Source organism: Bos taurus, chromosome 14 (genome assembly GCF_002263795.3).
Source record: "Bos taurus isolate L1 Dominette 01449 registration number 42190680 breed Hereford chromosome 14, ARS-UCD2.0, whole genome shotgun sequence".
NCBI lineage: Eukaryota > Metazoa > Chordata > Mammalia > Artiodactyla > Bovidae > Bos > Bos taurus.
The window spans coordinates 9,238,857-9,266,557 of record NC_037341.1 but is presented as its reverse complement, the minus strand read 5'-3'; the positions used below and the strand labels follow the sequence as shown (position 1 = coordinate 9,266,557).

At 43.0% G+C, this 27,701-nt stretch overlaps 1 long non-coding RNA gene across 1 annotated transcript in view; it reads right to left on the bottom strand.

The window, feature by feature from the left end:
* Positions 1-7,375: 7,375 nt before the first annotated feature.
* Positions 7,376-27,701, bottom strand: part of LOC104973989 (uncharacterized) — a 32,803-nt gene continuing 12,477 nt past the window's right edge. Inside the window, exons 2-5 of the long non-coding RNA XR_009490445.1 lie at positions 25,042-26,381; positions 8,023-8,171; positions 7,623-7,695; positions 7,376-7,519 (exon numbers count right to left, since the gene is read on the bottom strand). This is a non-coding gene — a long non-coding RNA (uncharacterized lncRNA). The remainder of the gene's footprint in view (positions 7,520-7,622; positions 7,696-8,022; positions 8,172-25,041; positions 26,382-27,701) is intronic.

Here is a 27,701-nt window from a genome sequence, read left to right as displayed (position 1 = left end):
GTAAAGGGCTTTCTCGTCACTTCTTAAGCTGGAAGAGTTTGTTCTGAAAGACCTCAGGATTCATCATTGCCTCTCATTGGCCAGATCCCAGGCACCAGCTCACCTGGGACCTCTCAGGTGGGCATATTGCCTCTTGTCCAAAATCATGATTCTGTTGGTAAGGAAGGGGCCATAGCTGTTGGGGAGGCAGCTAACAATGTCTACTACCGTGGCTTTTGGGGACATGGATCTTGTTCACTTCATCTATCTCCCCACTTTCTCCCAAGGTTGAAGTCCCACTCAAATGCTACTAAACTTGTTTAGTTCTTCCTGTCTACCACATCTTGCTGATTTTAAGTCCTTTACTCTTGTTCTTCCCTTTGTCTGGAACATTCCTTACCTCACCCCCATCCTCTTCTGCCTTGCTCATCCCTACTGTTCTTGAGGATTCGGGCGTCAGTATCCTCTTCAACAGGAAACCATGCTTGAGCAGGGTCTGGGTGAAGGGTCTCGCCTACCTGCTCTCTGCTCCGCTGAAATTTACTGAGTTCAGAGGTCTCCGCCTTTACCCATCCAGTGCCCTCAGTCCCTGCCAAGGTGCCTGGCTTTTTATAAATATTTATTGAATAAATGAGCAAAAGTCACACTTATTAAGCAGAAAGGGCACTGCATTTTAATATCATCTATTTTGAGTATGAGTATGAAAGATTCATAAACCACATAATGCAATTACCAGAGTATTTATCCAAGTTTTATTCCACTGGAAAACAAGATTAAGAGGGATCAAGTTACATGTTCAAGGCCACACGGTTGTGAAAGATAGACAGGATTCAAATCCTGGTCTGATTCTAGAACCCAGGGATTTTCCACTACACCACACTGCTGCCCCGTAAGAGACACATTGACTCTAGTCCTGTTGGTGGTTGGACCTAGGGTAGGAGTTGATGTATATTTTCTGTAGAAGACCAGATAATAAATATTTTAGGCTCTGAGTGACATACAGTCTTTGTGGTAACTAACCTACTCTGTTGTTATAGCTTGAAAGCAGTCATGGGCATTATGAGTAAGTGTGGTTGTGTCTCAATAAAAATTCATTTGCAAAAACAAGTAACAAGTAAAATTTGATTCCCAGACTATAGTTTGGAGAGTCCCTATGTAAAGTAATTCAGTTTCCTTGACTTAGCTTTGAATTCTTCATCAATAAATTGATGGTTTGAATTTGATGCAGCTTAGGTAATTTTCTACTCTGAAATTCAATTTTTACCCAGAAAGCATCTTGTTTTACTCATTTTATTAGCAATAGGAAGGATAGAATATAAGGCTTGATTTAACTAGACTATAAACACAAAAATTAATATATATGCCCTAAAAAATTAAAAAGAAATATGCAAAGAGTTTAGCTAAAATAAACTAAAAGCACCAAGAAAGGAAAAGTTTAGCTACCTATATATTTTCATGTGAGACATTTTTGCTTGGGCATTTTTAATCTATTGGATAACCTAATATTTCTTTAAAATACAGTCTTTCTGCTTTTAGCTTCTACCATCTCTTAGAATACAATAAGTTCCATAATTCTCATCTTTAAACATGGATTCTTGCTTTTAGACGTTTGCAATTCACATGTGAAGAAATGGTTATGAATATTCATTATAAATCTTTAGAAATCCATAAATAAATATTTGCTCACATCATAGGATTGTTGTACTAAATGAGATGACATAGCTGGTACAAAACCTGACAGAAAGGAGATATTCCATACATTGTGATTTTTGTTGTGGTTATTAATGTTACTAAAATGACTTTTATTTGATATCAATGGGAGAGGCAAGCTCTTGTTCATTAGAGCCTTAACTAGGGGACTTAACAACAGGGGGACAGTTTTGCTTCTTGGGGATTATTCAGTAGTATTTAAATATTTGGTTGTGACAATCAGGAGTGTTTCTGGCATCCAGTGGGTAGACACCAGGGATGCTGCTAAACATTCCCCAATGCTCAGAACTGCCGCCCACAACAAAGAGTCACCAGCATTTTCTCTAGTGATAGGGAACAGAAACCTTGCACTACAGTAACCCCTGTGCCTGGCACAGTTCCAAACATAACACAGAGTAGGTTGTCAGTAAATGTTTGTGGCTGAGTGAATGGATAACTGAATGGATGAAACCAGTCACCATCATGATATTATTTCCCTCCTGCCTTATACTTTGCTAAGGAAAACTGACTCTATTGAATCCAGACTATTTAACTGATAAATATACACTAGACTATTTGCTTCATGTCAGCTGAGACCCTTTATGTATCGTTCAAAGTTAAGCCTCCAATGCATAGCATAGTGATGACACATAATAGATGCTCGATAGACAAGGAATGAATAAATGAATAATCAAAGAATCATTGAGGGTAGATGCCTATTATACTAAATTCATACATTTCAACATTACTTATTTTTATTTTTTTTAATTTTACATTGGAGCAGAGTTGATTAACAATGTTGTGTTAGCTTCAGGCGTACAGCAATTGACCACTACTTATTGAACTTGGCCATGTCCCGCATCTATGCTTAGAGCTGAAATGACAGTATTTCTTTCTCACCCTCCATCCCTACTCCACCCCCATCACCACCCTCCAAAAGTAGATTTGTGTGTCCACGTAAAATTTCATGTCATTTGCTGTTTTTCCACAAAAGGAAAAAATATCTGTGCAGAAAACCCCAGGAGCAAAGTACGGCATGGCTTGCTCGACACTGACAGGCTGTGTGCATTTTTATGGGGAAGAAATAAATACAGGGATAATTATGCTGAAGGAGCTGAGGCAGAAGAGGCAGGAATGTCTGCTGAACATGTCAGCACACAAGCACCGGAGAATTTCACTGAGCTCCAGGCAGCAAAGGAGACTTCTGGCCCCTGAGGTATGAAATGAGTGCTATTTGTTGTGCTTCCATTTTTTCTGGATTTTGTTTTTGTTTTAAGCCATTGCCTTCAAGGAAGGAAGAGAAACATTTAAAGAAGCATCCATTCTAAAATCTCTCCTCTGAGAGATTCTTTCCCAGGAAATATTATCTTTGGATTTATTAACCCTTGGTTACCTGCAGCTATACTGGAATCCATAATGGTTATATAAGGCTGTTTTTTCAGATCTCTATTTTCCTCTGGACATCTGTTATTAGATTCATGACAAAACAAAGAAGAGTTAGTAACCACATAACCACTGCTCTAGAACACTTTAATTATATCAGCTAATGTTTTTGACTACTTGCGTGCATGCTCATTTGCTCAGTCATGTCCGACTCTGTGAGAGCCCATGGACTGTAGCCCACTAGGCTTCTCTGTCCATGGGATTTTCCAGCCAACTATACTGGAGTGAGTTGCCATTTTCTTCTCCAGGGGATCTTCCCCACCCAGGAATTGAACATGTGTCTCCTGCTGTGACAGGTGGATTCTATACTACTGCACCGCCTGGGAAGCCCTTTTGGTTACTTAATGTGTGTTAAGCATGGTACTTAAGAATTGGGCCTCTATTTCCTCCTTTAATTGGAAAAGCAACCCTCATAGGGTTTTTATTGGGGTTTTTACTGACCCCATTTTCCAGGTGAAGGACTGAGGCTTAAGGAGGTTATTGGACTTGACTGAGTGTGGAGGCTGGAACCTCAGCAGTTGGAATCTCGCCTGCCATGTCTACTTCAACCACAACTCAACGGGACCACTGAAAACATGATGCATTTCATCCAGACAACTACCTACGTGGCTTTGGGAGAATTATTAATATTTAGCTACTTCAGTCCTCAGGCTTCCCAGGTGGTGCTAGTGGTAAACAATCAGTCTGCAAATGCAGGAGACGTAAGACATGCAGGTTTGATCCCTGGATCGGGAAAATCCCCTGGAGTAGGAAATGGCAACCCACTCCAGTATTCTTGCCTGCGGAATCCCATGCACAGAGGAGCCTGGTGGGATACAGATCATAGGGTCACACAGAGTCGGACATTACTGAAGCGACTTCACACGCACTCCAATCCCCACATGCTTCGTCTATAAAATGGAGTTAGGAATGATAACCATTCCCTCGAGCTATCATGGAGGCTACATATAAAGAGTTTAGCACAGTCTGTGTCACATGTAGAGTAGGAAAAATATGGTCACTCCAATAAAGCAATCCCACTACTGAATTTCCTACTATTTCACTTTATAGATGAAAAAACCAAAGCCAGAAGTGGAAAGGTCACAGGTCCCAACGAAAACCATTCAAGGACTGAATCTCAAGTCTCCCACCTAACATTTAGGGGTGCTTTCTGCTGCGCTTCATCTCATCCAATTAGGGAGAAATGCTTCTGCCTTCACATGACAGGGGCCACGTGGAGATGTTCGATGCATGATACTGGATGCTTGGGGCTGGTGCACTGGGATGACCCAGAGGGATGGTATGGGGAGGGAGGAGGGAGGAGCGTCCAGGATGGGGAACACATGTATACCTGTGGCAGATTCATTTCGATATTTGGCAAAACCAATACAATATTGTAAAGTTTAAAAATAAAATAAAATTAAAAAAAATAAATAAATAAAAGCAATCGGGAAAAGTGGCCCTCAGCCCAACCATCACTACAGATATTGGCAAGCCATTTAAATGACGTTAAGCAGCTACACTCCATTTTTTTAAAAATTCATTCACTGGAGATTGATCTGAGTGCAATAATAAAAGGGGAGAGAAGTTGGTAAGGCACAGGTTGAATTGGAGTTCTGTCTCTTTATCAGAAAAATTCTGACAATATCACTACCTAAATCATTCTCTTAGTCTCATTGGTGAAAGTGAAAGTGGCTCAGTCATGTCCAACTCTTTGTGACCCCATGGACTATACAGTCCTTTGAATTCTCCAGGCCAGAATACTGGAGTGGGTAGCTGTTCCCTTCTCCAGGGGATCTTCCCAACCCAGGGATCAAACTGGGGTCTCCTGCATTGCAGACTGATTCTTTACCAGCTGAGCTACCAAAAAGCTGGCTAAAAATTCATCATTCAAAAAACTAAGATCATTGCATCCCATCACTTCATGGCAAATAAATGGGGAAACAATGGAAACAGTGAGAGATTTTATTTTCTTGGGCTCCAAAATCTCTGTAGATGGTGACTGCCACCACGAAATTAAGACACTTACTTGCTCCTTGGAAGAAAAGCTATGACTAACCTAGACAACATATTTAAAAGCAGAGACGTTACTTTGACAACAAAGGTCCTTCTAGTCAAAGCTTTGGTTTTTCCAGTATTCATGTATGGATGTGAGAATTGTACCATAAAGAAAGCTGAGTGTCCAAGATTAGATGCTTTTGAACTATGGTGTTGGAGAAGAGTATTGAGAGTCTCTTGGGCTGCAAGGAGATCAAACAAGCCAATCCTAAAGGAAATCAGTCCTAAATACTCTTTGGAAGGACTGATACTGAAGCTGAAACTCCAATACTTTGGCCACCTGATGCGAAGAGCTGACTCATTGGAAAAGACCCTGATGCTGAGAAAGATTGAGGGCAGGAGGAGAAGGGGGCGACAGAGGATGAGATGGTTGGATGGCATCACCGGCTCAATGGACATGAGTCTGAGCAAGCTCCGGGAGTTGGTGATGGACAGGGAAGCCTGGCACGCTGCAGTCCACAGAGTTGCAAACAGTTGTACACAACTAAGCGACTGCACCGAACCGAAATCATCCTCTCCACAGGCTAACGTGGAAGGGTCACGCGGTCCTGAATTTTGAAAGCAGACAAACCCTTGTGCCACACCGAGCAGGCTGTGTGACCTTGAGCTGGTGTCTTAGGTCCTCTGACTCTCTACACGCCTGTGTAAAATGAGGTGAGATGCCCTAAGACAAGGAGAAACTCCCACTTGACAGTGTTGGCAAAGGAGTCAGATGAGAGTCTAAAACACTTTGAAAGCAGTAAAATCAGGCTCTGAAGATGAACAGGCATGAGTTTGAATCCTGACTCACCACTTCTTCTCTATGTGGCTGAGAAAGGCACTTCATCCCTTAAACCTCTTAACCCTCATCTCTAAATTACCATATTAGTAGCCACATCATAGAGTTGTTGTGAAGATCAAGTGCACTGATAGAGAACTTGGTAAGTTGCCTGGCCAAAATTTAGGTGTTTGATAAATGCTAACAAATAAGTATTGTAAATTATTTACCATCATAATTTTTTCCTGAGCAGAAAGGCTGCTGGCAACCTCTGAATTGATCTGCACACTCATCCATCAAACATGCATTGAGTAACTGCTGCACACTAGATTTTGTGCAAGATTTTTCACATTGCCTTCAAAAAAAAGATTGGCACTCCCATTTGAAAAAGAAAAGAAACAATAAAGAATTCAGGAAGACACAAGAAGTGTCTTACGTTCTTGAAGAACTGTCAAACAAAAAGAGTTTAGTTTTCATTTCCACATTTCCAGAGAGAAAATGAGGACCAAGTCATGAAAAATTAGAACATAGAACATTTTCATTCGTAGAAGAAAGATTTTTCTACCGATTAGACCCATCTGACAATAGGATTATCAAATCTTGAAAAATAGAGAGCTTCCTATTATTGGAAATAATATACTATTCATAGTATAAAAAATAATTTATATTTAACACAAATAATGAAAGTGAAAGTCACTCAGTCGTGTTCGACTCTTTGTAACTCCATGGACTATATTACACAGTCCATGGAATTCTCCGCCAGAATACTAGAGTGGGCAGCCTTTCCCTTCTCCAGGGGATCTTCTCAAACCAGGAATCAAACCCAGGTCTCTCAAATTGCAGGCAGATTCTTTACCAGCTGAGCCACAAGGGAAGCCCAAGAATACTAGAGTGAGTAGCCTATGTAATTATGATATATTATATAACATATAAATAATATAACATAATATTTCATTGTCCTCTGCCCCCTCTTGATGGGCATATTGGGTTTCTAAACATGTCATGCCATTTCACAGGCATCCCTGGGACTTACACCTGTCCCTCTGCCTAAAAAGATCTTCCCCCAGCACGTACGCCTGGTCACCTCCAAACCAAGGTTTGAAATTCTTGGGACCCTTCCCCAAAGTTATCCTATTTTCTGTGATTCTGTTAAGACATTGTACACCCTCAACTAGAGTACTTTCATAGTTTTAATTTTTGCAATCTATGCCATCCTCATTTGACTATGTGTAGGGGAGTAGGATTATGTCTCTTTCCATTTTATGTCACTTTAAGTGCTGATACTCTGTGTACACATAAGATTCTCAGTTAAAGCACTGAATGATAATCGGTAAATTGCTCTACCTTAAGAACATCAGAGAAGAAAGAACGTCAGAGAAGAATCATCTTAGATCATTTCTACATAGGATTGATGTCAGTGAGGGTAGACTAGCCCTTTGCTTAGAAACAAACAATCCAAGATCTGGAAGATTAACCCCTATTAGTTTATTTCTCTTTCATCCAGGATCATCTATAGGTTGGGTATCTCCCCAAGTAATCCCTCTGTGCTGTGACTCAGGGATCGAGGATGCTTCCTCTTGCATCTTCACCATCCCAAAACAAGGTCTCCATGGTCTTCATGGCAAGAAAACAAAGATGGGAAAATCTTAAAGGTGTGCTTTTTTTTTTTTTTTCCTGTATGTATCATTTAGAGGTAACAAACTTCACTTTCACTCACATTTCTGTCCAGAACTAGCTCCATGGCCTCATCTAATCCCAAGGGGAACTGGGAAATATAAGTTTCCATAGACCTAAAAGGGAAGAATAAGACACAGGATTTGTTGAATTCAAAAGTATAGTCTCTGCATATGGTCATTGGGAGAGAGTAGAAAATATTTTTAGATATTAATGTTTGCTATTAATGTTTGCCATTCTTCAAAAATAATGTCTTTGAGCATTAAAGTATGTACTGAATTTATTCAATTTATCCATGTACTAAATATTATGCAGTAATTTTAAAAAGTTGATATAATTTTAAAACAAAAGTATTATAAAATAATATATATAGCATGTCTTCAGTTTTCTCAAAGAGTAATACATATGTGCACATACATCAAAAAGGAAGAAAGGATACATACCAATGACTCAAGTCTGGTTATCTCCAGAAGGTGGTGTTACATATTTTTCCATTTTGTTCCTTGTGCTTTTCTGTATTTCCTATTTTTCTTGATGGACGTGAGTCGCAGTGAACTCCAGGAGTTGGTGTTGGACAGGGAGGCCTGGCGTGCTGCAATTCATGGGGTCGCAAAGAGTCAGACACGACTGAGCGACTGATCTGATCTGATTTTTTGTAAGAAAGAATTATTAATTTTGTTATCAAAAAAAAAAAAGGAATTTTTCCTCCCAATTTACCAAAATAAGGTACCTGCTGAGCCAAGAAACTATTAAATCACTCAAGAGTGGAATTATCTTTTAGGGCTTTTTGTTTCCATACTCCTGTGGACTCATGAAATCCACGCAAAGAGAGCAGGGTTTTTGCCTTCTCCTGAAATGATCGGTCTAAAAATAATACCCTGTGGAGTTCAAACTTCACATGTGAGAAATGCCAAGCCTAAATTTAAGAGGAAAAATCACCAGGTTGCAAAAAATGGTACAAGCACAGGCCAGCTGCTGGACGAGTGACCAGGAACCCAGGGTTCAGCTGCCGTCAAACCCACCCAGGAAGGCATCTCTAGAGCCCTGCAGAAAGGTCAGGATCTCAGGCGTACTGTGAGACAAGGGAAAAGAATACAGAGAAAGGCTGAGTCTCTCCTCAACCCCTAGTTGAGGTTATACCAAGAGAGAAGAAACAGTCTATCTGCTGCAGCTCCTTCAAAATGCAGATGCAAAATAGCAGTCTCAGAGAGGTGCTGTGACCTGCCCAGGGTCACACAGCAAGTTAGTACCTCAACCAGAACTAGAATCTCTGTTTCTTGGCTCCCAGTTTTCGATTTGCTTTGGTTTGTTTGTGTTTTCCCATTACGTTTTACTACTTTCAATAGCAGCCAAAAGTTAGATCACCTGGTCCTTGTGCAGACTGCCACAGTCATCTCTGAGACTTTGGACAGAAGTCCAGTCTCTCTTGGCCAGTCTGGGAATAATAATATCTGCCCTACTGACCTGAGTTTATTGAAGGTGAATTGAAATAATGGATCAGAAAGTACTTCTAAACGTTGAAAGAGAGACAGACAGAAAGAAAGAAAGGAAAGAAAGAGGAAAGGAAAAAAATCAGGAGAGGAATGAGAAAGGGAGAAACAAACAGAGTGGGTTGCTATTATCAGAAATATGCCTATTTTTTTTTTAAATTAATTTAGTGCCAGCTGGTCAGGGTGGTATGGGTACCTGAAATAACAGAATTAACAGCTTTGCGACCTGAGTATGCTGGTAAGCCAGAGAGGTCAAAGAATTCGACTCAAAGTAATGAAATGCTGCCAAACTGAAATGCTTCCTCATTGTTTCGGACTTAAATTCTCATCACCTCTTGCCTCCTGTCACCACAAGAGTTATTTAGTAAATACAGAGCTCTCCATCTGAGTGTGTGGTTGCCCTGCACAAGCTTCCCAGAAACTCTGGTTACCCTTCCATTTCTCAGAAAGCCCCACCCACCTTCTGTTCCATGTAAAGTACCCCGTCCTCGTCAGGCACAGCGGGAGCTTAGCTATGTTCCGATTCACTGGGGAAGGGATAGAACATCATCTTGTCAAATATTTAGGGTCATTTTCTTCATTCTAGGCTTTTTTAAAAAATCATTTATTTTTGGCTGCACAGGGTCTTCGTTGCGGTGCCTGGGCTTCTTGTTACAATGGCCTCTCTCATTGCAGAGCAAGGGCTTTGGTAGTTGTGTTACAGGGGTTGAGTTGCGCTCCGCATGTGGAATCTTCCTGGACCAGGGATTGAAACCATGCCCTGTCCTCTGCATTGGCAGGGAGATTCCTGTTCACTGTGCCACCAGGGAAGTCCACGGGTTGTATAAATTTTATTTTCTGAATTCTAGTCCCAAATATTGTTCCATATACTCTTTCTATAATTTAATTTTCATATGCATGCTTCATACAGTTTGTCTTATTAATGATGAAATAATCTCATGCATTTCTTTAGGAATGCAGTTTAAGTGACATTTTGGCAACATATTAGCTACAGGAATGCAGAAGCAGTCTCTTTTGAGCAGTATTACAACATCATGCATAATTTACCTAAAGAATATTATTTTACCAGCCAGTGAATGTTCTTAGGTCCAAAGCCACAAACCCCACAGTTAAGAAGATTTAAAACTAAGTTTCTAACTTACAGGTGTGTTGCTTTGATCCTCCAGGAAACATGATAACCTCAAATCACTGAAGAGAAGAAAATACCTGGAGGGTTTACTACTGGATCAAGATTTTCAGGCCAAATCCTCACCCGAAGCCTGATCTCCAAAGACAGGATCATCTCTAAGATGAAGATTCAGGACCAGATAACAGGTGACTTCCTGAGAAGAATCCAGGTTTCTTCCCTGATCAGTACACAATTCTAATCTTGTTTCCCTGGAGACTTTATCTAATCTGACTCTTATATTTATCTTTTTCATTTAAAACTGTGGGCTGAATGGTGGCCCCAAAACTGATATGTCCTTGCCCTGGTGACTACAAATGTGACTTTATTTGGGAAAAGGGTCTTTATAGATGTAATTACATTAAGAATCTTGAGGGCTTCCCTACTGGCTCAGTGGTGAAGAATCTGCCTGCCAACGCAGGAGATCCCTGGTGGATCCCATAGGTTCAGTCCAATCCCTGGTCCCGGAAGACCCCACATGCCTCGGAGCAACTAAGCCTGTGGGTCACAACTATTGAGCCCGCGTTCTATAGCCCAGGAGCCACAACTACTGAAGCCTGTGGCCCTAAAGCCCGTGCTCTGCAACAAGAGAAGCCACCGCAATGAGAAGCCTGAGCACCGCAACTAGAGAACAGTCCCTCACTCGCCGCAACTAGAGAAAGCTCACGCAGCAATGAAGACCCAGAACAGCCAAAAATAGATAAATAATTAAAAAGAACCTTGAGATGAGCTCTTCCTAGGCTACCCAGGCAGGTCCTAAATCCAACAGCAAGCGTCCTTAGAAGAGACAGCGGGGGAGAGGACACCGAGGGGAAGAGGAGGCCATGTGAAGACAGAAAAAGACATTAGAGGGATGCTGTCCCGAGGAAGGAACACCGGGGACCAAAGAAGCTGGAAGAAGCAAGGAGGGACTTTTCCGTAGAGGCTTTGGAGGGATGCTGGCCTGCTGACCCCTTGATTCTGGAGTTCTGGCCTCCAGAACCATGATGGAATATATTTCTGTTGTTTTAAATCATGCAGCCCGTGGTAACTTGTGATGGCAGCCACAGGAAACTTAACACCACGTGGGACTCCAGATCTGGCAGAAAACAGGTTGAGTGGTAAAGTCTTGGACTTGAATTAGAAAAACAGAATTGGGTAGCCTCTCTCCAAAAGCTCCTAAAGTATGTCTCAAAGGCTTTTACCTCTGAATCTGGCATCCAGGATTCAGCAAGGAGCCTCTAATTCCATGGTCCTGAGAATGAACATAGTCACTCTGAGTCAAAGCGCCAGACTGTGGTTCCTATCCATCTGGACACCAGGCAGAGGAAAATGTCTGCTACCTCTTTGCCTGGGGAGAAGAGATTCCTAGCAGCCAGGAGACACAGAGATTCATGAAATGTACATTTCTCTCAAGTTCTTGGTGAAGGTAAAATAAAAGCCCCAGATCTGGCTTTGGAATGAGCAGTCAAATATATTAGAAGGAATGTGCTTTTTCTCTGAAGCAATAGATAAATAAATCCCTTAGCAAGAGCCCCAGGAAAGCTTATTACGTTCATAAAATATTTTTCTTTCCATTTTAGTGCTTGGTAAAAATGAAAAAGAGAAGACAAATGGTATTTCACTGCTTGTTTTTATGTGTGTGAACCCCCAAAAAAATTCTGTAAAGATTTAATTTAAAAAAATCTATAAAGTTTCTGAAGGAACTTTGTAGTCTGAAGCTCCCTGGTAAAAAGTCATAATTTGGGGGTGATACACAGAAGGCTTGCAGAAATGCTAATTAAAGAAATCGGCTAAAAAGGAATCATGCTTCCCTGAAATGGTTCTGAATCATCAAGTCTGGGGGCTGAAGAAGGGACACAAGAGATCATTTTGTCATCTCCCAAATCAAACAGTAAACCAGAAAGATCCTCATCTGTTCTTTTCCATAAGCCTCCAGAAAAGAATTCTCATTCTCCCTTGGTAGTACAGCCAGTCAGTGAGTCACTGAGTCAATATTGAGCATTTATTTAGCACCCAGTTCGATATTAATTGGAAAGAATAAAATTGTTCTTGGCATGACTTGGATAGGCAGGAGAGATGAGACATTCTGGGAATTTGGCTTAGTAAAGTTTCTCAAGCCTTAGTCCTCGCCATTCCCAACTCTCATCGTTTTATTAGCCTCCATTCCTTCATCCGTTAAATGCAGATAAAACATTGCTTACTTCACACAGTCAATCAGAAGCTTACAAGAAAAACATGGGCTTTGAAGTCAGAGAGCCTTGACCAGGATTTAGATCCTAGCTTGATTCTTTTGTTATCGGTGTGAAGTGGTCACATTTCTGACTACTTTTCAGCCTGGTTCCCCATCTGGAAAATGCATGACTGAAGTCCCATGAAGGGCTGTTGTGAAAATCAGAGGTACTTTACAAATATGGAGCATACACATCTAATACATGAGTTATAGTTGTTAATGAGAATGTTGCTGCCAGATCAGTAAACAAAGGATGTTTCGGTGGATTCTTTATCAGCTGAGCCACCAGGGAAGCCCAAGAATACTGGAGTGGGTAGCCTATCCCTTCTCCAGTGGATCTTCCCAACCCGGGAATTGAACCGGGGTCTCCTGCGTTGCAGGTGGATTCTTTATCAAGTGAGCTATGAGGGAAGCCCCAAACAAAGGATGTTTCAGCCATCAAGGTATTGTGGCTGCCCCAAACTGTGTACCCTGAGGGGACTCAGGATGGAGAAAAGCAGGATACTGGCTCTAGAGAGCGAAGGTACAATCAAAGGAATGATTCCAGTGAGCCCAGACTCTTTCTTATTCCCTTACCTAGAAAAGTACTAAATTCATTAACCTGAGATATCTGGTTTCCTTTTAACTAACAGTAATCTTCTGATGCTCTGACTCCCCCATCTTTGTTGCAAAAGCTCCTACATATGCAGGCTCCTCTTAGAAGCAGTCCCTCAGCGCTCTCTGAGACATTGTGTCCCGGGCCGAAGTTTGCAGTTTTGTCCCTCGAGTGAAACAACTCTCAACTTTTGGTTGTGCTCTTTTTTCCAGTTGACACAGCTGCTGTTGAAAGCACTTCATTAACGGTGACTTCGGAATACATTTTAGGAATAGCTGGCTCCACCCAAAGCCCCCATTGAAATCCCATGCAATTGTTGAAGTGACAGTCCCCACTTGGTTGGATAGAAAGGTGAGTTTTCTTTTCTCCCAACACTGCCCATACCCCTCCTCCTCAGTTCTCAACCCCAGTGGACAGCTTGAGGCCTCTTACTGTTGTCATCCTCCTGACTACCTGATGAAGCATCAGATGAGGCAGTGGTAGTCTGGCTCTGTGCAAAGGAAACTTACACATTTTTCAAAGCCAAACAGTAGGAGGATAAGTCAGCTGTATCACCAACCCTGCATCACCAAGCCTAGAAGTTCTTTCCTGCTATCTTTCATCTGGTCTCATAGACTCAGGCCAGATCAATAGGCCCACTGTTTAAGCAGCCAACCAGGGCAAAAGATGCCAGGCTCTTCCTCTCTTGCCAACATCTCTGCTTCTATGAAGATCCTCTGGAGCCCTGTACCACTAGGAGCAGGGAGAAGGGGTGGGGTGCAAACATTCCAGTCCTTTCAAAGCAAAGCTTGATTCACCTTTAACATTGCCTTCTTAAAGATGCTGAGGGCTCCTTCCTCTTGCCCCCATTTTTATTTATAAAGTGGGAAAGTGGTGGGCGTGGCAAAGACGATGGCAGGTGTGGCAGGTCTGGTTGAGCAACCTCTTACTTTTCTTCTTTTTTATAGTTAATTTACCGTGTTGTATGAGCCACTTCTTACTAAGCCTGAAAGAGATGTCCAGGCCCCCAATTCTGCTGGCAACTTAGTGCTTTTCTCTCTTCGTGTTTTTCTTTGTTATCAGATTTGGATCTTAGCCACCAGTCTTCTCAGCATCCTTTGATACCTGACTCATGCTTAATGCTGTCAAGAGATGTCACCTATGTAGACTGGACCCAAGCTCAAGTCTTAAACATTGTGGTGATATTGATATTCTGCTTTGGAAATGGAAGAGGGATAAACATGAAGGGAAACTGATCAAAGCAGTTCCTCAGATGTTCTGACATTCCTGCTTTTTACTAAAGATTCTTACATTTGATAGTCCTATTTCTTATAAGGTTAACATTACAAAGCAATGTTCTTTTTGTCCAGATAAATAATACATTCAGGGCTAACATATTTGGTCCCAAGTTCACAGAGACACTTGGATTCTTTTTCATTGTCTACTTCTTGGGTCAGTTTTAACAAGTTTGGGTTGAGAAGCTATTTGTGGGCAATTCTTTTTACTAGTCAATAGACTGCCTGGTTTACCAAATTTAACTTGCTTACTTTCTCTCCTAACTTTCAAGTCCTTATCTCTTGCTCTCTGATCAAACTGCTAACAATTATTCAAACTTTTCCTTATTTGAAGGCACCTTCCTAGACCATCTCAGAAAGTTCTAGAAACCTAGATTTGTGCTACTGTATGGAGAACTCAGTGTTACATAGCAGCCTGCTTGGGGGGCAAGTTTGGGGGAGAATGTAAGGCTGAATCCCTTTGCTGTCCACCTGAAACTATCACAACATTGTTAATCAGCTATATCCCAATATAAAATCAAAGGTTAAAAAATAGATTTGTGCTACTATAGTACTTCGCACATAATTGAATTAAAGCCTGTTTACCTTGATTTTTAGTTACCTGCCCATGTAGCTCTCTGCCGCCACAAGAGTGGTGACTGGTTACCAGAATATATACCTGTTACCTAGCATATGCACTAGGGCTTCTAAAAATATCTGTTAGAATGGTCCTCCTTGTTGAAGAGAAATTCTCATCAAGAAAAATCAAAGCCTTAGCTAAATCAAAATACACTGAGTTTCAATTTCTCTATCACTCTGTCACAGAAAGAAAATAGAGTACTTTGATGATATTGATTCTCTACAAAGGCCTGCTGTTTTTCACCCAAAACCTTGTGCTTTTATGGATGCTTAGACATTGATTTCTGGTGAGATATTCAGTTTGTTTGTTTGTTTCCCAGCATGACATGCTGATGGATCCATATTAGGCCACACTGTCCTGGCTCTCCTTTTGTGAGAATGGACTTTCAATTGCTTCTTTCGATCACTTTGCACTTCTCCCAATCTTTGTGAATCATTTACAGTCATTGCTAGTGGTTGTCCCAGCTGGACCTTAGGGAAACTGAACCATGCCAATTAAAATGCTTCCCAATTAAAATGTACCAAGATTTTCCCAGCCCACACTAACACAGTGATTAAGTCATGGTAGTCCTAACACTAGTAGAATATTTCTGCTCCACAAACTCTTCTGAGACTCCCATCTGTTTCAAATTCCTCCCCACCCAGTACTCCTGCGCATCACTTAAGAAGTCTCAGATGTTTGCAGATGCATCCTCTGTGTTGCTATGAGGACCCATTACCTTCCTCCTCTCCTCCTCTGATGTGTCCTGTTGCTGCTGGTCATGAAACCATCATGAAGCTGCCCCAGGTCCTCTGTGGTTCTGCTAGCACCCACTAAAGAGTGGCATGGGGGACCACTCTTCCATCTAAGAGGAAAGCTAATTCACCAGGTCCCAGGTGGCTGAGTCTGCACCATGCTTGAGAGTAACATGTGATGTGAAAATGCCCAGCTCCTGTGCAGTTCTGTCACGGCAGCCACCAAGTCCACATTTCATGATGTTTGGGCTGAAACAACTCTTTCACGTTTTATCCTCCATTCCCTTCCCCCTAGGGTCGGGTGAGAGTGTGGTAGTGAGGCCATGGACAGGGTGAGTGGCAGACATGGGCACTATTCAGAATGACCTTGAACTTCTTTATGAACCATTTATTCCAGGCAAAATCCTTTGTTCAAACTCTGTCTTTGCTTAGAATGATGTCAGCCCTAAGAGACCTCTGGTCTGTTTTGACAATACAAGGCTCATGGGTCCATTCAAATGGCCTTCAGACATGCCCATATAAATCTGCATCATAGAGTTAGTATCGTTTGAGATCAAGCTGATGTCCTTTTCACACTAAAAAAAGCAGAGAACTAGCAGCTCCACTTCTATGCTGTGTCTTCCTATTCTCCTATTTCTGTACCTGTTCACAGATTACAGATGACATTTAAAAGTGTGCAGTTTCTGGGACCATTGTCACCTGTTTTAATCCACAGATGATGAAACTGTGGATACCAAAGGCAGACTGTGGTCTTCTTTGATGCCCAAGATATAGGTGAAACAGTTCAGGTTAAATTTGCTGTTGTCCAGTTGATAAGTTGTGTCTGACTCTTTGTGACCCCATGGACTGAAGCACGCCAGGCTTCCCTGTCCTTCACTATCTCCCAGTGATTGCTCAAACGCATGTCCATTGAGTCAGTGATCATCCTCTCTCATCCTCTTCTCCTCCTGCCCTCAATCTTTCCCAGCATCAGGGTCTTTTCCAATGAGTCAGCTCTTTGATCAGGTAGCCGAAGTTTTGGAGCTTTAGCTTCAGCATCAGTCCTTCCAATGAATATTCAGGGTTGATTTCCTTTAGGATTGACTGGTTTGATCTCCTTGCAATCCAAGGGACTCTCAAGAGTCTTCTCCAGTACCACAATTCGAAAGCATCAACATAAGCACTATTTTGGACACATTAAGGAAGAAGGAAAAAACTAGGTCTGACCACTGCCTTTCATAAAATTGATTAGTGACACAAGGGAGCAAAGAGAAAACATGGAGTTATTGCTGCATTGTATCTTTATGTGGAATACAAGGCCACTTCCACGTGATAAAATCAGAGTGGACACACCATCATAGGCATGGGGAATAGTGGATGACAAACTTGCATGCTTTGCGCTTCAGTATTTGTGTGTATGAGCTAAACGTCTGAAAGACGTCTTGAAAACTAATACTGGAGAAAACTAGAAAATGGAGTATGAAACTTTCTAAGCCCTAAGAGTTTGTGAGTTTTACTAACAAATGCTTTAGGCTAAGAAATGGCCTTTCATATTTTCCCTTTTGAATCTGTACTTACAAGACTGTTAGCAATTTTTTCCATATAATAAGATGTCAGATTCCTAAGAGCGCTTGACAACACCCATCTCCAAGGACTGTTCCTCATTGACCATGGTTGCAACTGAATCAAAGTAAATTTGGGAGGAAAATATACCTTTTTTATCATCTATGAGCAAATATCTACCTAATGACAGAGCCCATGTAACATTTACACATAGATCTGAAGCACTAGCATCATGGGGGAAATGATAGAAAATGAAGAAGGTCATTTTGGTTCATTACATCAGATTCTTGCAAAGCTTCAGAGACTTTTGAGCTAATTCTACATTTTTTTACATTTACCATTTCACTGCCTAGCTGCATTCTGTATAGCCATATGTCTTTACTTTAAGACCCATTTAAAAATTGCAAAACATCTTCTTATGAAGCATTACATTTTATACAGAAATATAAAGCAATCGAATAGCTTGTAGAAAGGCATTATATTTCAAGAAATACCCCTACAATGCTGGCTTAAGAGCGCTTCAAAACTCACCTTATGGTGGTCATTTTGTGTAGGAATTTTGAGTCCCAATATTCTTATTTTTTTCCTGCCCTTCACCTTCCACCCTTTGATAATATAATCATTGATACTATTGTTTTGGCAAACAGGTAATACAAGTCACTTTCTTACTGGAGTCAAATAAGATACATACACATGATCATTTTTGAAGAGGGAAAACGTTGCAGGTTTATGCTGCTTGGTCTAGCACAAGAAGGAGTGGCCATCTACCAGTGTCCGGTGGGCATTTCTCTGGGGCAATCTTATCTTCTGGGACTATGATTATCTATCATACAGTCAGGACTTGGTGACTGACATGTGCTTGTGGTTGGTTAGCAGGGGCAACAGTAATAACAAGGAGGACCTAATGGGAGGTGGGCTAGGCGCCATACATGCATGCTAAGCTGCTTCAGTCAAGTCTGACTCTTTGTGACCCTATGGACCATAGCCCACAGGTGCTTCTGTTTAAGAGATTCTCCAGGCAAGAATACTGGAGTGGGTTGCCGTTCCCTTCTCCAGGGGATCTTCCCAACCCAGGAATCCCACCTGAGTCTCTTAAGTCTCTTACACTGGCAGGCATGTTCTTTACCATTAGCACCACCTGGGAAGCCCGGGCTAGGCACCAATATGGCATCAAAACCAACACGTAGGCAACCTGGAAATAAAAGAGGAGTGCTCAGCATCTTCCATTCTTAGACAGGAAGACACACTGAACACCTACCAGCCAACTCTCCCATCTAGGTCCATTGGTTGACACTGAGAATTTCACTTCTACCCCAGCTCCAGAAGCATTGGAGAGAATACATTTGATCTGGCCTCTCTCTTTACTTGTTACCCACAGGAGGCCATGAGATTAGAAAGAGCATCATATGTTTTAGACCCAGATGGCAATAGTAGCCTCCTAACTCATCGTCTGCTATACTTGTCTCCCTACAGTCTGTTCTCAAGATCCAGAAAGATGTTTTTAAATATTAAGGTATTAAATCTCAACTCTGTTCAAAATCAGTGATCAGTGCAAAGAAATAGAGGAAAACAATAGATTGGGAAAGACTAGAGATCTCTTCAAGAAAATTAGAGATACCAAGGGAACATTTCATTCAAAGATGGGCTCGATAAAGGACAGAAATGGTAGAGACCTAACAGAAGCAGAAGCTATTAAGAACAGGTGGCAAGAATACACAGAAGAACTATACAAAAAAGATCTTCATGACCCAGATAATCACAATGGTGTGATCACTCACCTAGAGTCAGATATCCTGGAATGCAAAGTCAAGTGGGCCTTATGAAGCATCATTACAAACAAAGCCTAGTGGAGGTGATGGAATTCCAGTTGAGCTATTTCAAATCCTAAAAGATCATGCTCTGAAAGTGTGGCATTCAATATACAAGCAAATCTGAAAAACCCAGCAGTGGCCACAGTAGTGGAAAAGGTCAATTTTCATTCCAATCCCAAAGAAAGGCAAAGCCAAAGAATGCTCAAACTACCGCACAATTGCACTCACCTCTGCTATTGCTAAGTCACTTTAGTCGTGTCCGACTCTGTGCGACCCCATAGACAGCAGCCCGCTAGGCTCCTCTGTCCCTGGGATTCTCCAGGCAAGAACACTGGAGTGGGTTGCCATTTCCTTCTCCAATGCATGAAAGTGAAAAGTGAAAGTAAAGTCACTCAGTCATGCCCGACTTTTAGCGACCCCACGGACTGCAGCCTACCAGGCTCCTCCATCCATGGGATTTTCCAGGCAAGAGTACTGGAGTGGGGTGCCATTGCCTTCTCCATGCACTCACCTCACATGCTAGTAAATTCTAGCATAATGCTCAAAATTTTCCAAACCAGGCTTCAACAGTACATGAACCATGAACTTCCAGATGTACAAGCTGGTTTTAGAAAAGGCAGAGGAACCAGAGATCGAATTGCCAATATCCGCTGGATGATCGAAAAAGCAAAAGAATTCCAGAAAAACATATATTTCTGATTTATTGATTATGCCAAAGCCTTTGACTGTGTGGATCACCACAAACTGTGGAAAATTCTGAAAGAGATGGGAATACCAGACCACCTGACCTGCCTCTTGAGAAATCTGTATGCAGGTCAGGAAGCAACAGTTAGAACTGGACATGGAAAAACAGACTGCTTCCAAATCGGGAAAGGAGTATGTCCAGGCTGTATATTGTCACCCTGCTTATTTAACTTATATTCAGAGTACATCATGAGAAATGCTGGGCTGGATGAAGTACAAGCTGGAATCAAGATGGCCTGGAGAAATATCAATAACCTCAGATATGCAGATGACACCACCCTTACGGCAGAAAGTGAAGAAGACCTAAAGAGCCTCTTGATGAAAGTGAAAGAGAAGAGTGAAAAAGTTGGCTTAAAGCTCAACATTCAGAAAACGAAGATCATGGCATCTGGTCCTTTCACTTTGTGGCAAATAGGTGGGGAAAGAGTGGAAACAGTGTTAGACTTTATTTTTCTGGGCTCCAAAAATCACTGCAGATGGTGACTTCAGCCATGAAATTAAAAGACACTTGCTCCTTGGAAGAAAAGCTATGACCAACCTAGACAGCATATTAAAAAGCAGAGAAATTACTTTGCCAAGAAAGGTCCGTCTAGTCAAAGTTATGGTTTTTCCAGTGGTCATGTATGGATGTGAGAGCTGGACCATAAAGAAAGCTGAGTGCCAAAGAATTGATGCTTTTGAACTGTGGTGTTGCAGAAGACTCTTGAGAGTCCCTTGGACTGCAAGGAGATCCAACCAGTCCATCCTAAAGGAAATCAGCCCTGAATATTCATTGGAAGGATTGATGTTGAGGCTGAAACTCCAATACTTTGCCCACCTAATGAGAAGAACTGATTCATTTGAAAAGACCCTGATGCTGGGAAAGATTGAAGGTGGGAGAAGAAGGGGATGACAGAGGATAAGATAGTTGGAAGGCATCACCGACTCAATGGACATGAGTCTGAGTAAACTCCAGGAGTTGGTGATGGACAGGGAGGCCTGACGTGCTGCAGTCCATGGGGTCGCAGTCAGACCTGACAAGCGACTGAACTGAACTGAACTGAATGACATGCTCATTGGTAAAGAATCCGCCTGCAAAGCAGGAGATCCCAGTTTGATTCCTAGTTGGGAAGATCTGCTGGAGAAGGGATAGGCTACTCAATCCAGTAATCTTGGGTTTCCCTTGTGGCTCAGCTGGTAAGGAATCCGCCTGCAATGCGGGAGACCTGGGTTCGATACCTGGGTTGAGAAGATACCCTGGAGAAAGCAAAGGCTACCCACTCCAGTATTCTGGCCTGGAGAATCCCATGGACTGTATTGTCCATGGGGTCGCAAAGAGTTGGATACAACTGAGTGACTTTCATTTCACTTTCATGACATGTGGAATGTTAGTTTCCTAGCCAGGGATTGAAACCACATCCCTGCATTGGAAGTGCAGAGTCTTCACTGCTGAACCACCAGGGAAGTCCCTAGAGTTCCTCCTAATTTCTTGTAGCAGCCTCTACAAGGCCCTCCATGTTCTGGGCCTCTGTTATTTCCCTGGTTTTGTTTGCTCTCTCTTTTCCAGCTACCATGACATCCTTGTTCTTTTTTAAATATTATATACCTGGGATTTCCCTTGTGGTCCAGTGGTTAAGACTTTGCCTTCCAATGTAGGAAATGCACACTGAATCCCTGGCTGGGGAGCTAAGATTCCACGTGCCATGGGTCACAAAGGGTTAGACACAAGTGAACAACTGAGCACTTATTATCTTTATTGTTCATTTTGTTTCCATCTTCCTGGAATACAAGCTCCTAAAGTAAAATAATTCCAGAGTCATTTATTCACTGATGTATCCTAAGCACTTGAAACTGCACCTGGCACACTGGTCAAATGTGAGAATGAACTCATGGATGCATGAATGAAAGTAAATACGAATTTGTGGATAATGGGAATATCAGTGAGGCAGGAAGCAGCCTGGGGAGAGACGTGTCCAGTGAGAAATGCCTGGGAGTAGAGAAGTCAAAAGATTTTTTTTTAAAAAGCAGGGGGGCACATAAAATTAAATGTCCTATTGACGGCATCACTGAACTACAGCCCTCTCTTTAACGGCTAAAAAAAAAAAAATGATTGAGTCTTGAGAGTCCCTTGGACTGCAAAGAGATCAAACCAGTCAATCCTAAAGGAAATCAACCCTGAATATTCATTGGAAGGACTGATGCTGAAGCTGGAGCTCCAATAATTTGGCCACGTAATGCAAAGAGCCAACTCCTTGGAAAAGACCCTGATGCTGGGAAAGATTGAAGGCAAAAGGGGAAGGGGGCGACAGAGGATGAGATGGTTAGATAGGATCACCGACTCAATGGACGTGAATTTGAGCAAACACCAGGAGATAGTGGAGGACAGAGGAGACTGGCGTGCTACAGTCCATGGGGTCACAAAGAGTCAGACACAACTCAGCAACTGAACAACAGCAGCAAATAGTGACTGGAACAGCCTTCAGCTTCCAAAGTCCACCAGTGAAACAGTGTGGCCAGATACACACCTGGGAGATCCATGTCAGCACAGGCAGAGAGTAAAGAACAAACACAAGAAGGAAAACTCTAGTTCAGAGGCCAAGAATCTTCCAGGAACAAAACCTCAGAGGCAGGAGTGATTGGGCAGATTACTGATCTCTAGAAATCAGCTGAAATTGGTGGGCATGGAGGGAAGCAGAGGAACTGCCCACAGGGTGTGAAGTAGGGGCTGGAGATAACTGATGGCAGGGGACCTCACCCTGGGTGTGGGCAGGAATGTCCAGGGCCTTTGTATGTTAATACTGGTTATACTGTAGTTCTCAACTGGGATAGAACACATAGAATGTTTAGAAAAGTATAGAATGGCACGTGATCGCCCCAGTAATCTAGAACTGGGTCTACCAGTAGACCTTCTGTCCCACACTGGGAATCTGGGAATCCTTCTCACCCCTCTCTCTCCTTCCCCCCCACATCTACTATTGTAGGGGACAAAAGAGCAGAAGCAGCCAAATAAGAAGCTTTGGACCCAGTTTATAGAGCTTCCCAGGTAGCTCAGTGGGTAAAAAATCTGCCTGCGAACACAGAAGGTGCAGGAGATTCGGGTTCGATCCCTGGGTTGGGAGATCCCCTGGAGGAGGGTACGGCAACCCACTCCAGTATCCTTGTCTGGAGAATTCCATGGACAGAGGAGTCTGGTGGGCTGCAGTCCATGGGGTCACAAAGAGTCAGACACAACTGAGGGGACTGAGCATGCATGCACAACACTATGGGTTTGAGTCACAGCTACTCCACTTTGCCGCTGTAAATCCACAGACAATTTATTTCACTTTCCTGAAACTCTTTTTCCACATCTGTAAGTGGGGATTATAATAGTGGCTATTTTATAGGATTGTTCTAAGGATGACAAGTTAGCATATGGAAGGCACTCTAGGCCAGGGCACAGGTAATTCCTTAATAAGTAAGAGCTAGTCATCTCATCTGGAGAAGGCAATGGCACCCCACTCCAGTACTCTTGCCTGGAAAATCCCATGGACGGAAGAGCCTGGAGGGCTGCAGTCCATGGGGTCACTAAGAGTCGGACACGACTGAGTGACTTCACTTTCGCTTTTCACTTTCATGCATTGGAGAAGGAAATGGCAACCCACTCCAGTGTTCTTGCCTGGAGAATCCCAGGGACGGGGGAGCCTGGTGGGCTGCCGTCTATGGGGTCGCACAGAGTTGGACAGGACTGAAGCGACTTAGCAGCAGCAGTCATCTCATCAGTGATAAAATCCTGCTAGCCATGCCTTTTTCAGATATTTATTCATTCATTTATTTGGTTGTGCCTGGTCTTAATTGTGGCATGGGGGATCAAGTTCCCTGACCAGGGACCAAGCTAAGGCCCTCTGCACTGGGAACTTGGAGTTTTAGCCACTGGACCACCATGGAAGTCTCTAAACATGCTTTTCATTAACCTTCTTTTCCAGCTTTATCAAGGTGTACTTGACAAATAAAAATTGTATGTGTTAGCACATTCACATGCTTATACTTTATAAAATGATCACAATCAAGTGAACTAACATGTATACACCTCACATAGTTTTAGGATGAGTAAGTTCTGGGACTCCAATGCACAACATGTTAATATATCCTAGTATCATAACTAATAATACTATGTTGCTGCTGCTGCTGCTGCTAAGTCACTTCAGTCGTGTCCGACTCTGTGCGATCCCATAGATGGCAGCCCACCAGGCTCCCCCGTCCCTGGGATTCTCCAGGCAAGAACACTGGAGTGGGTTGCCATTTCCTTCTCCAGTGCAGGAAAGTGAAAAGTGAAAGTGAAGTCGCTCAGTCATGTCCAACTCTTAGCGACCCCATGGACTACAGCCTACCAGGCTCCTCCGTCCATGGGATTTTCCAGGCAAGAGCACTGGAGTGGGGTGCCACTGCCTTCTCCAATACTGTGCTGTATACTTGCAATTTGCTAAAAGAGTAGATCTTTCAGTATTCTCACAATACACATAAAAAAAGATCTCCAGGGGATCTTCCCAACCCAGGGATCGAACCCAGGTGTCCCACATTGCAGGCAGATTCTTAACCATCTAAGCCACCAGGGAAGCCCATGATAATTGGAGTGGGTAGCCTATCCCGTCTCCAGGGGATCTTCCTGACCCAAGGACTGAACTGGGGTCTCCTGCATTGCAGGTGGATTCTTTACCAGCTGAGCTACCAGGGAAGCCCATATACATAAAAAAGGTAATTAAATTGTTTTACAGAATGTGTCCCCTCCACTCCATCCAGACCATCTTATTTCCCGTCTTTTCATTCTGTTGCAATTCACCCTTCATAACAACTCTGTATCATTTATCTGTAGAACACATCCCCGGCCAAATTAAAAACAACCAAGGATTCCATGCTGCCTGAAAAGGCCACACAGCTTTCACAATTTCATGGCCCCAGCACTACCAGTTTTCTCTCCTACCATAGCCTGTCTTCTAAAGATACTGACTTTTTTCCATGTATTTGTTTTCTGGGCCAGCCATGCCCTCTGCCCCCACTTCCCTCACTCGGTAAGGCAGTCATCTATGAAGGCATGTTCCTGGAAAGGCATATTCTCAGGAAGGCATGCTGAAATCTTACTGAGAACTCACTGGCAAAAGCTTCAATTCTAAGAACTGTTTTCTGCATCATTCTGAAGTAAAAGAAGAGAAAAGGCTGGAATTAAATGCACATTAAGTAAATTGCTTTTAACTTGTGATTTCCAGGTTCTAAGAGCTGTTTCCTACCTACTGCAGGGCAGCCCTGACCAACCTCTGTCTTACCTTCCCGTCTCACCTTTACCTGCCAGCCTGCAGCTCCGGAGAAGATGTCCGTCCAGGGCTTAGCAACTGCACAGCTGCCTCTGATTCTGAGGGGAGGGGCTAGGCAGGAGCCAGGAAAGCAGTTGAACAAAATGAGTCAGGACAATAAGGAGAATGCCGATGTTATGATTGTAGGTGCACATACGTGTCTTTCCTACTCTCACCTCTTTGGCACCTGCCCAGCTAATTCGTGCATCACAGGAGAGCACACACAGAGCACACGCACACAAGCGGGGCGCTGTCCTTCCATGACCCGCTGTGTCCTGGTTGCTGTTGTCTACTGTCTCCCCTAATCTCTCTCTCACTAAAATGGAAATTCCCTGGGACTTGGTCTTTTGTTCTCTATTATATATTGATCCCTGGGTCAGGAAGATCCCCTGGAGTGGGGCATGGATACCCATTCCAGTATTCTTGCCTAGAGAATCCTGCGGATGGAGGAGCCTAGCAGGCTACAGTTCATGGAGTTGCAAAGAGTCCAATATGACTGAAGCGACTTAGCACTCACGCACATTGTACACCCGTGCACAGTATAGTAGTAACCATGGTAGATTCTGGACAAATAGTCAATAGATGGATGGATGACTGAATGGTGAAAACAGCTCATTAACATCTAACAGAACTTTCCTACTCCTTAATTGCACTGGCTTAGATCAGCCCTGGGTGTTCTTTGGAAGGAATGATGCTAAGGCTGAAACTCCAGTACTTTGGCCACCTCATGCGAAGAGTTGACTCATTGGAAAAGACTCTGATGCTGGGAGGGATTAGGGGCAGGAGGAGAAGGGGACAACAGAGGATGAGATGGCTGGATGGCATCACCGACTCGATGGACGTGAGTCTGAGTGAACTCCGGGAGTTGGTGATGGACAGGGAGGTCTGGCGTGCTGCGATTCATGGGGTCGCAAAGAGTCGGACACGACTGAGCGACTGAACTGAACTGAACTGAAGTCAGGACTTAAATCTTTTAATGAATGAGTGATGAATGGATGGATGGATGGTGGAAGACCTCACTAAGCAAAATCAGTAGAAGTTTTGCTACTTCCTAACTTCACAATCTTAAGTCAGGACTTAAGCCTCTCTGGATCTCAGTATTCTCATCTGTGAAAACCTCACAAAAGCATCTTAAAAGAAAAAAATTTACAAAAGAAAGATTAAATCTCTTCATACCTCCATGCCCAGTTCTACACCATCATCTCTCTGGAGACTTGAGTTGTTCCTCTAGACAGCATCCGATGGGTCTCCAGTTTCCATCTCTATTTCCTGTGTATCATTACCATGAATGATCACTGTGGTCCAAGACTGTGCTGCGAAGAAGAAGAGAATTTAAAGATTGAGAGGCAACCACCTGGTAGACCAATGAGAGCCAGAAGAGAACACGAGAAACACATCAAGGAGGCCTTAGGGGCACTTTCTGACAAAATCAAGAAAATTCACAGGAAGAAAGGAAAACAAAGAGATAAAAACTAAAGTGGTAAATACAGCCAGACGTCCGCACTTCTAAGGTGAACAAACCATGCAGGGTGCCAGAGGAGAGTCTCAGGACTCAGCACGGTGAAGCAGAGGGATCTCGAGTGGGTCACTCGTATCCCAGTTGAAGGGGAACAGCACCACCTAGTGTTCTGAAGCCCGAACCCACTCAGTTTTTCAACACTTCTCACGAAGAATTTGAGAATGTCTCAGCTAAAACATATTTGGGGATGAAGTATAAACAGCTGATTCATTGCCAAGTGCAAATGATGCCAACATTCATTTAATTCATTTTATGATTTGAGAGAGGGAGGATGGATTGGGAAATAAAAAAGAAGATAAGAGGGGCTTGAAAGTGAAAAGTGAAGTCGCTCAGTCGTGTCCGACTCTCTGTGACCCCATGGACTATACCCCACCAGGCTCCTCCGTCCATGGGATTTTCCAGGCAAGAATACTGGAGTGGGGTGCCATTTCCTTCTCCAAGGAGAGGGGCTGAGGGTTCCGGTTAATACAGCCCTGCTAGATGGCAGAGAGGGCAGTCAACACAGACAGCAGGGCTCAGAGGCTTCTAGTTTTGCAGAGGTCTTCCATTCAGCTGGGGGAGGATAAACAGGAAGCATATATTAACCTACCCATTGTGCTCAGGTGTAGGGAACACAGGGGAAACCATGTAGCAATCCTCACCTGCTCAGTCCTCAGTGGTGTTGGACTCTGTGACCCCACGGACTGTAGCCCACCAGGCTCCTCTGTCCATGGGACTTTCCAGCCAAGAATACAGGAGTGGATTGCCATTCCCTTGTCCAGGGGATCTTCCCAACCCAGGGATGGAACTCCTATCTCCTGCATTAGCAGGCAGACTCTTTAACACTTAGCCACCTGGCAAGCTCAACCATCCCCACAATAGAAGCAAATGTGAAGGTCGTGGGAACAGAGAAGGGAGCAATTAACTAGACACCAGAAAAAGATGCCAGATAGCCAGAGTCCTCATCCCAGCTTGACTATTTCTTTGCTGTGGGTCCAAGACAAGTTACCTTAAATGTGAGTCTCAGTTTCCTCTGTGAAAACAGAGACGGTGATAATGACCATAGCACACTGCAAGGATTAAACAGCTTGATGTATCCGAGAGAGCCTAATGTGGTGCCTAATGTCTATAAACA